Raw genomic sequence first — 7,307 nt, 5'->3', positions numbered from 1 at the left:
GGGGTGCGAGGGGGGTCGAATGGGGGGGCGAGGGCGGCGGAGAGGGGTGGGGGGTTAAGAGGGGTGTGCTGGGGCGGGCGTTAGAGGGTTGGGGAGGGGGCGGGAGGGGAGGAGAGAGGGGGAGAGAGGAGTGGAGAGACAGAAGGAGAGTGCTGGCTAAGTCATTTCATCATCTGTGAAACACATTAAAACCGGCGAAGTCCCTCATCCTGATAACGTTCTGCTCAGGACTCCAGTCACTAATTTGCTGCCAGGTTCTGATAAATAACCAAAAACACACTTGCAGAGAATAAGGGAGCCACGGTTACATCAACATCAGAACACGAGGAGGCTATTTAGCTTCTTGAGCCTATTCCATCATTCACCCGAATCAAGGTCATCTTCATCATCATGACAAATCCCTGTCTTTGTCCCATAATCCTTCAGCATTTTCATTCCAAATCTACCAACCTCAATTTGAAATTTGCAAATAATTTCCAATCAATCGCTGTTTGTGGAACTTTATCAAACTATCCATTTCTGTGTATAAATGTGTTCCCCGTTATTACACCTCAATGTTCTGACTCGAACACTTTATCTGTTTAATCTTTCTTCTTAAGTTAAGCCTTGGAATCCAAGTATCACTTCAGTAAATCTACACTGCACTTCCATCAGAGGGATACTCTCCTTCAGCCATGGTGCCCAGCCCTGACAGCTTGGTCTAACTAGGTTCGGATTTGCTGAAGCATGACTTCTAATCCTTTGGTATCTCGTCTTCTGTCGAGATCAATGTCAACATTCCACCGGCCCTTGGTCACTTTTCTGAACCTGTTTGAGACATTTTCGTGAACTATACAGCTGGATCAATCCCACGTAGTTTCTTTGGAGTCCACTCTCTCTCTATTTTCACAATCACAAAATATCCTATTTTGATCCAACCTCTCACTTGTCGACATAAACTCATCTGTCGTTGTTTTTTTTTTCATTTACTGAATCTATCAAGATTGCTTTCTAATGCTGTGCTTCCATCTCCCTACACTTGGAATCGCTGTCATCTGCAGAGTGGCCCCAAATGTTGAATGTGGCTTTCCCTTCATTATGAATAGTGAATAATAAGGGCTCCAACATCGATCCATGCAGGATATCACTAAACATATCCTTCCAGTTAGAATACCTCTTACTATCTGCACAAATGTCTCTTGTTCAAATCAAATTCCTCTGCAAAAATATCTTTTGCATCTTATTACCTTCAATGAACAGTAGAAAGGTGTAAATTCAGGGACATTCTTCACAGTCAAATTTGCCTTGTGTTTATCTGATTGGGGGAGCAAGGAATCCCAGTAAATATTAATCGTTGTCTTCACTATATGGAACTCGATCACAAAGATTAACAATGTCAAGTATTTATTCTCCTTCATGATTTATAAACTCTGGGCACATTGTGACCGAGTGGTACTCGCTTTTTTTTTCAGAAACACAGGCCCTGCCCAACTGTTGGCTCACACTTGTTACACCATATGGTCCTCGTCCTCTCCATCTGAATCTCATGGCAAGGTACCTCGAACATGGAGAGGAGCAACTATTCCAAGCACTGAGATCCCACTAATTGGTAACACCACTCACCCTAATCCATAAGAGAAGCCGACTGGTCCCGCACTATGTCCTCATCTGAACCATCCTGCTGGCTGCGTTTCTTCCCCATATGAAAGTGGTGTTGGCTCTCTGGTGGCAGAAGGGAACGGAAGGATTTCTCTTCAATCTCATCTTTAGTCATTGGCTCGTCAAACTTATGGGAGTATTCAGTGGCAACAGAAGCAGAGGCTGTAGAGACAATAAATGATTGACATTGTTCTTTGTTATTTTCCATTGCTAACTGAAAGGTTTAGAACTTGAACTTGAAGTTAAGGGCTGAGCTAGAATCCTTGGATTAACTATCTGCTCAAGGAGCAGAGTGGGGTTACAATTATTGATTCAACACAACTTTGATATTGAATCATACATTGTTTAAGTTTCCTTGTGCACAACCACAGATCCAGGGGAAACACAAGGAACTTGGATTGAATAGGTTAAGCTCATGACTGAATAAAGGAATCTTGAATTAAAGCAGTGCAAGACATGTGCCTATTTGACCCACATATCCTTTGGGTAGGGAAGGAGTGCTAACGTAGCAAAAGATTTGATTGATTCAAATCATCTAACTGAAGAGACACATTTCCCTGCTTAAGTCATGAGATCATTGGAAGACAAAACATCATTTCTGGTTAAAGAATTCACCTTTCTCACCAGGTAATGAAGGCACACTGTCTCTCGGATTGAGTCGTTGGCCACTGTTTGAACCACCTCCTCAGTAGAGCTATTTCCCTTTTGTGTGGCCAGAGGTTCTGCTTTTCTCCAAGAATGGTAAGGGTGAGCTGTCTTGTTTACTGCTGCCGCTGCTGCTCCTATAGAAATGTCACAGAACAACACAGATGCATCGTTTCAGGACACAAAAACAGGTTCTCAGTATCTGTGATTTACACAGGCTTCCTTCTCAACCTAAACCCATCAACATAGTTTTCTTTGATTTCTTGTATTCCAAGCTCCTCCTTGAATTCATCTGTTATTTGCTTCAATTATTCCTGATGAAGTAAGTTCTACATTCAAACCCCTTTTTGGTAAAGACTTTGTCGCCCTCTGCAAATTCCCCGTGAGATTTAATAGTGATTACAATTATATCCACAGATCCAGTGGATTCTGTCATTCACAAGCAGAAACATCTTTTCCATGTCTACCCGATCAAACGTAACTGGACCATGTCACTCTTTTACAATGAGACAAGACTGTCCAATCTTACTTGATGAATTCAAATTCAGTTTGAATATAATTCCAGTAACTATTCTTTATCTTCCCTACTGCCTCTACATCCATATTACAATATGAAGATCGGAACTGTTTGCAGTGCTCCAAGGGTGATCTGTCCATGGTTCTACACATATCAAACACATTTCCATTCTGTCGTCCCAGAAATAAACCCATGATCTACTTTTCTATGTAACCTCACAAACTGGTGCCATTTGCTGCCAGTGACTCATTGCTATCTCCAGATCCCTCTGCCCTATTTAAGGACATATTTCCAAAGAGGAAGTGGTCTCTTTATTCTTTTGACCACAGTGTACTACCTCACACATGGGTGGAGGTTAATCTTCCACAGCTTTGACTGCAATATTCCCTTAACCAAATCTTCCCAACAGTAAGTCTTCCTAAAAACAAAACGCCAACATATTAATGTACTTAATCTCGTCAACTATTTCTTATTTGAAAAGCACTAACTGTCGAGCTCAGTTTTGAACAAACATCCTCTGCCACAGTTATCAAAATGCCACAAGCTGAACGACAACCACTATTTACATTCATATTCATTGCAGCCTAAGAATGAGAGGTGGTATCCTTGAGGGTGTATAAAATGGTCAAGGGATTGACCAAGTAGAGGCAGAGAAGATGATTCAATCTACAATGAGTCGTCCTTAGTTTACAATGAAGGGAAAGTTGGAGGAATTACTTCTCTCAGAGGATGGGGAATTCCCTATCTCAGAACACTGTGGATTCTGGGACATGAAGTAAATTTAAATAAGAGACACACAGACTTTTAATCAGTAATGGGTTGAAGGGTTAAGGAGGGCTGGCAGGAAAGTGGTGTTCAGGCCAAGATGAGATTCACAATCAAGCTGCCTAAATTTTAAACATGAACACTTCTTAATAGTTCACTCGATCCTAACGAAATATTTTGTGCAAAACAAATCACATGATACATAGTTATTCAGAGAACAAAACAAGTTTGTTCATTGAAGAACCCAGAGGAAAAGGTGATGAAACAATGTGAGTTTGATATACCTCAACCATCATTTCAAGTGCATTCTCTGCAGAAATTCTCCTTTTCCTCCTCGAAGTATTCAACTTCTTGAATAATTGAGAGAATGAAGTCACAGTTGTACAATACATAAATCAGACCCTTCAGTCCAACTTGCCCATGCTGACCAGATATCCTAAATTAATCTAGTCCCATTTGCCAGCATTTGTTCCATATCCATCTTAGACCATAAGACGTAGGAGTGGAAGTAAGGCCATTCGGCCCATCGAGTCCACTCCGCCATTCAATCATGGCTGATGGGCATTTCAACTCCACTTACCCGCATTCTCCCTGTAGCCCTTAATTCCTCGAGGCAACAAGAATCTATCAATCTTAAACCCTTTCTGCTGATTATCAGTTTATTTTACTTTATCAGCACTTGAAATACTGACTTTTTTTCTCCCAACATTGGTGAAAGAAATCATAACTTCATTCATCCAAGTTAATTTTGTAATCTTTCACAAAGAAACAAGTGAGAACAACATATAGCGGAGTGCAAAACAAAATACTGCAGCTGCACGATATCTGGGAACACTCTACAGGTGAGGCACTGATACTTCGGTGTAACCTGCAGCCTGGATAAATTGCAGCAAAAAGCTGTTCAATTTTATCTGCAAACTATTGAATAAAATCCTCCTTGCACAATAATGAGGCAGCATTTTGGGATGTCATTTTTAAAACATATTATTTTCAAAGTTACTCACAATTAAGAGTGATCATTTGGTACTGTCTGCATAACACAGTACGAAAAGGAATTAACAGAAAAAAAAATTATAACCCAAATTCAGAGTCACAAATTCATTGATATTGCATGGGTCCAGCATATTATAAGTAATTGATATTTAAAGATAAATAGATACATTTACTAACTATATTGGAGTACAGTCAAGTTCCTTACTGGACAGAGTCCGCATGGATTTAAGAGAGGGGAATCATACTTAGCAAATCTACTGAAAGAATCTACAGAGTCGAATATTAAAGTAAGAAATAGCAGGACATTTAGAAAAGCTTATCATTAAACATGGTAGTCTGGGTTTTGTGAAAGAGAAACTATATTTGACAAATTTGCGACAGTTCATTGAGGAGATAACTAGCAGGGCAATCCAATGATGTTCTGTATTTGGAATTTAAAAATGCAAATGATAAGGTGCTACATAAAAGTTAATTGCACAATTGAGGATCTCATGGTATCGGGGTAATGTATTAGCATGGATTGAGGATTGGTTAACCACACTGGCTGTTGCTGAGTCCTCACTTGCAGTGCTGTATACAATGTTAGCTCCTATATTTAATAAAGGATAAACCAACATCGGAGACCATTCAAAAAAGAGTCACTTAGCTGCTTCGAGCATGAAAGGGTTGACCTATCAAGAATAGATAAGCAGGGGTGATCTTATGGAAACAAGATTCTGAGGAGCTTGATAGGGTGGATGTTGACTAGATCTTCCAGCACCAGTGAAGTCTCAAACCAGGGGTCATTACAGAGGGGAACATTCATTTTAGAAAAAGTCAAGATTTTTTTCTCTCAGTGAATGGCTAGAATTTTCTCACCCAAACTTTAGTGGAAGTTAAATGTGGGAGGGGAATGGTTGGGTTACTCTTCGGAGGGTTGTGCTGGCTTGTTGGGATGAAGGGCCTGTTTCCACACAGTAGGGAATCTATGATTCTATCTCAAATTATTTTAAAAGAGGGCAGATAGATTTTTGAAATATTGAGCAGTTGAGGGCTATGCGGATCAAGCATAAAAGAGGTGTTGAGGTCTGGGTTGGCCCAGCCATGATCTGATAGAATGGGGGAACAAGCTGAAAGGGATGAATGCCCTCCTCCTGCTCCGATTCCTCGAGGCTCCATTTCATGTTTTTTTTTGTCTCCAAAGAAGAGCGTAATACAATGTGCTAAAGATTTTAGATGTTGTGAAAATGGGGTGTTTATGCACTGATTCAGATAGCATTGATTCATCAATCACAGCTATACAGTCATGAGTAGGAAGGCAATTCCCTCCATGAATAAAGGAAATCTACTGTAGAGCTCAAGCAAAGGGAATTCTTACCCTCAGTCAACTCTCAACCCACCCTACCTCTTGCAAAAATGCCTTCCCGTTTTCCAATTCCTCCGCCTCAGATGATTCTGCTCCCAGGAGGACGAGTTCCACCATGGAACACACCAGATGGCCTCCTTCTTTAGAGACCGCAATTTCCCTTCCCACGTGGTTAAAAATGCCCTCCAACGCATCTCGTCGACATTCCACACCTCCGCCCTCCACACCCCACCTCTCCAACTGTAACAAGGACAGAACGCCCCTGGGGCTCACCTTCCACCCTATAAACCTTCGCATAAACCAAATCATCTACCGACATTTCTGCCACCTCCAAAAAGACCCCCCCACCAGGGATATATATTCCCTCCCCACCCCTTCCCGCCTTCTGCAAAGACCGTTCCCTCTGTGACTAACTGGTCAGTTCCACGCCCCCCTACAACCCACCCTCCAATCCTGGCACTTTCCCCTGCCACAACAGGAACTGTAAAACCTGTGCCCACACCTCCTCCCTCACCTCTAACCAAGGCCCTAAAGGAGCCTTCCACATCCATCAAAATTTTACCTGCACATCCACTAATTTCATTTATTGTATCCATTGCTCCCGATGTGGTCTCCTCTACACTGGGGAGACTGGGGGAAGCCTCCTAGCAGAACGCTTCAGGGAACATCTCCGGGACACCCCCACCAATCCATCACACTGCCCCGTGGCCCAACATTTCAACTCCCCCTCCCACTCTGCCGAGGACATGGAGGTCCTGGGCCTCCTTCACCACCAGACGCCTGGAGGAAGAACGCCTCATCTTCCGCCTCAGAACACTTCAACCCCAGGGCATCAATGTGGACTTCAACAGTTTCCTCATTTCCCCTTCCCCCACCTCACCCTAGTTCAATCTTCCAGCTCAGCACTGTCCCCATGACTTGTCCGGCCTTGCCCTACCTGCCTGTCTTCTTTCCCACCTATCCACTCCACCCTCTCCTCCCTGACCTGTCACCTTCATCCTCTCCCCCACTCACCCATTGGACTCTATGCTACTTTCTCCCCACCCTCCTCTCGCTTATCTCTCCACGCTTCAGGCTCACTGCCTTTATTCCTGATGAAGGGCTTTTTCTCTGCCCTTTGGATGCTGCATGAACTGCTGTGCTCTTCCAGCACCACTGACCCAGAATCTGGGTTCCAGCATCTGCAGTCATTGTTGTTACCTCCCATCACATGACCCAACATCTCAGCACAAGCAGGACACACTGCGCATGCTCCAGCCAACAGTGACCCCGGGTGATTGATGTCAGCACCGGACCAATGAAAGGACGGTGGGCGGAGCTGGAGGACCTTGCGGGAGGTTAGTCCTCCAACCAATCACAGTGAATGAAGGGCGGAGCTAACGTAAACCATGTGATCACCCTCGC

General features: G+C 43.1%; 1 long non-coding RNA gene across 1 annotated transcript; it reads right to left on the bottom strand.

Moving 5' to 3' along the window:
• Nucleotides 1-1,755: 1,755 nt before the first annotated feature.
• On the bottom strand, nucleotides 1,756-6,036 carry LOC132811442 (uncharacterized). The gene is made up of 3 exons (XR_009643260.1): nucleotides 5,943-6,036; nucleotides 2,263-2,420; nucleotides 1,756-1,800 (listed from the first exon to the last, which is right to left on the bottom strand). It is a non-coding gene; the product is annotated as an uncharacterized LOC132811442 (long non-coding RNA).
• Nucleotides 6,037-7,307: the final 1,271 nt, after the last annotated feature.

This window comes from Hemiscyllium ocellatum, unplaced genomic scaffold (assembly GCF_020745735.1).
Source record: "Hemiscyllium ocellatum isolate sHemOce1 unplaced genomic scaffold, sHemOce1.pat.X.cur. scaffold_2217_pat_ctg1, whole genome shotgun sequence".
NCBI classification, from domain to species: domain Eukaryota; kingdom Metazoa; phylum Chordata; class Chondrichthyes; order Orectolobiformes; family Hemiscylliidae; genus Hemiscyllium; species Hemiscyllium ocellatum.
This window is presented reverse-complemented; position numbering and strand designations above follow the sequence as displayed.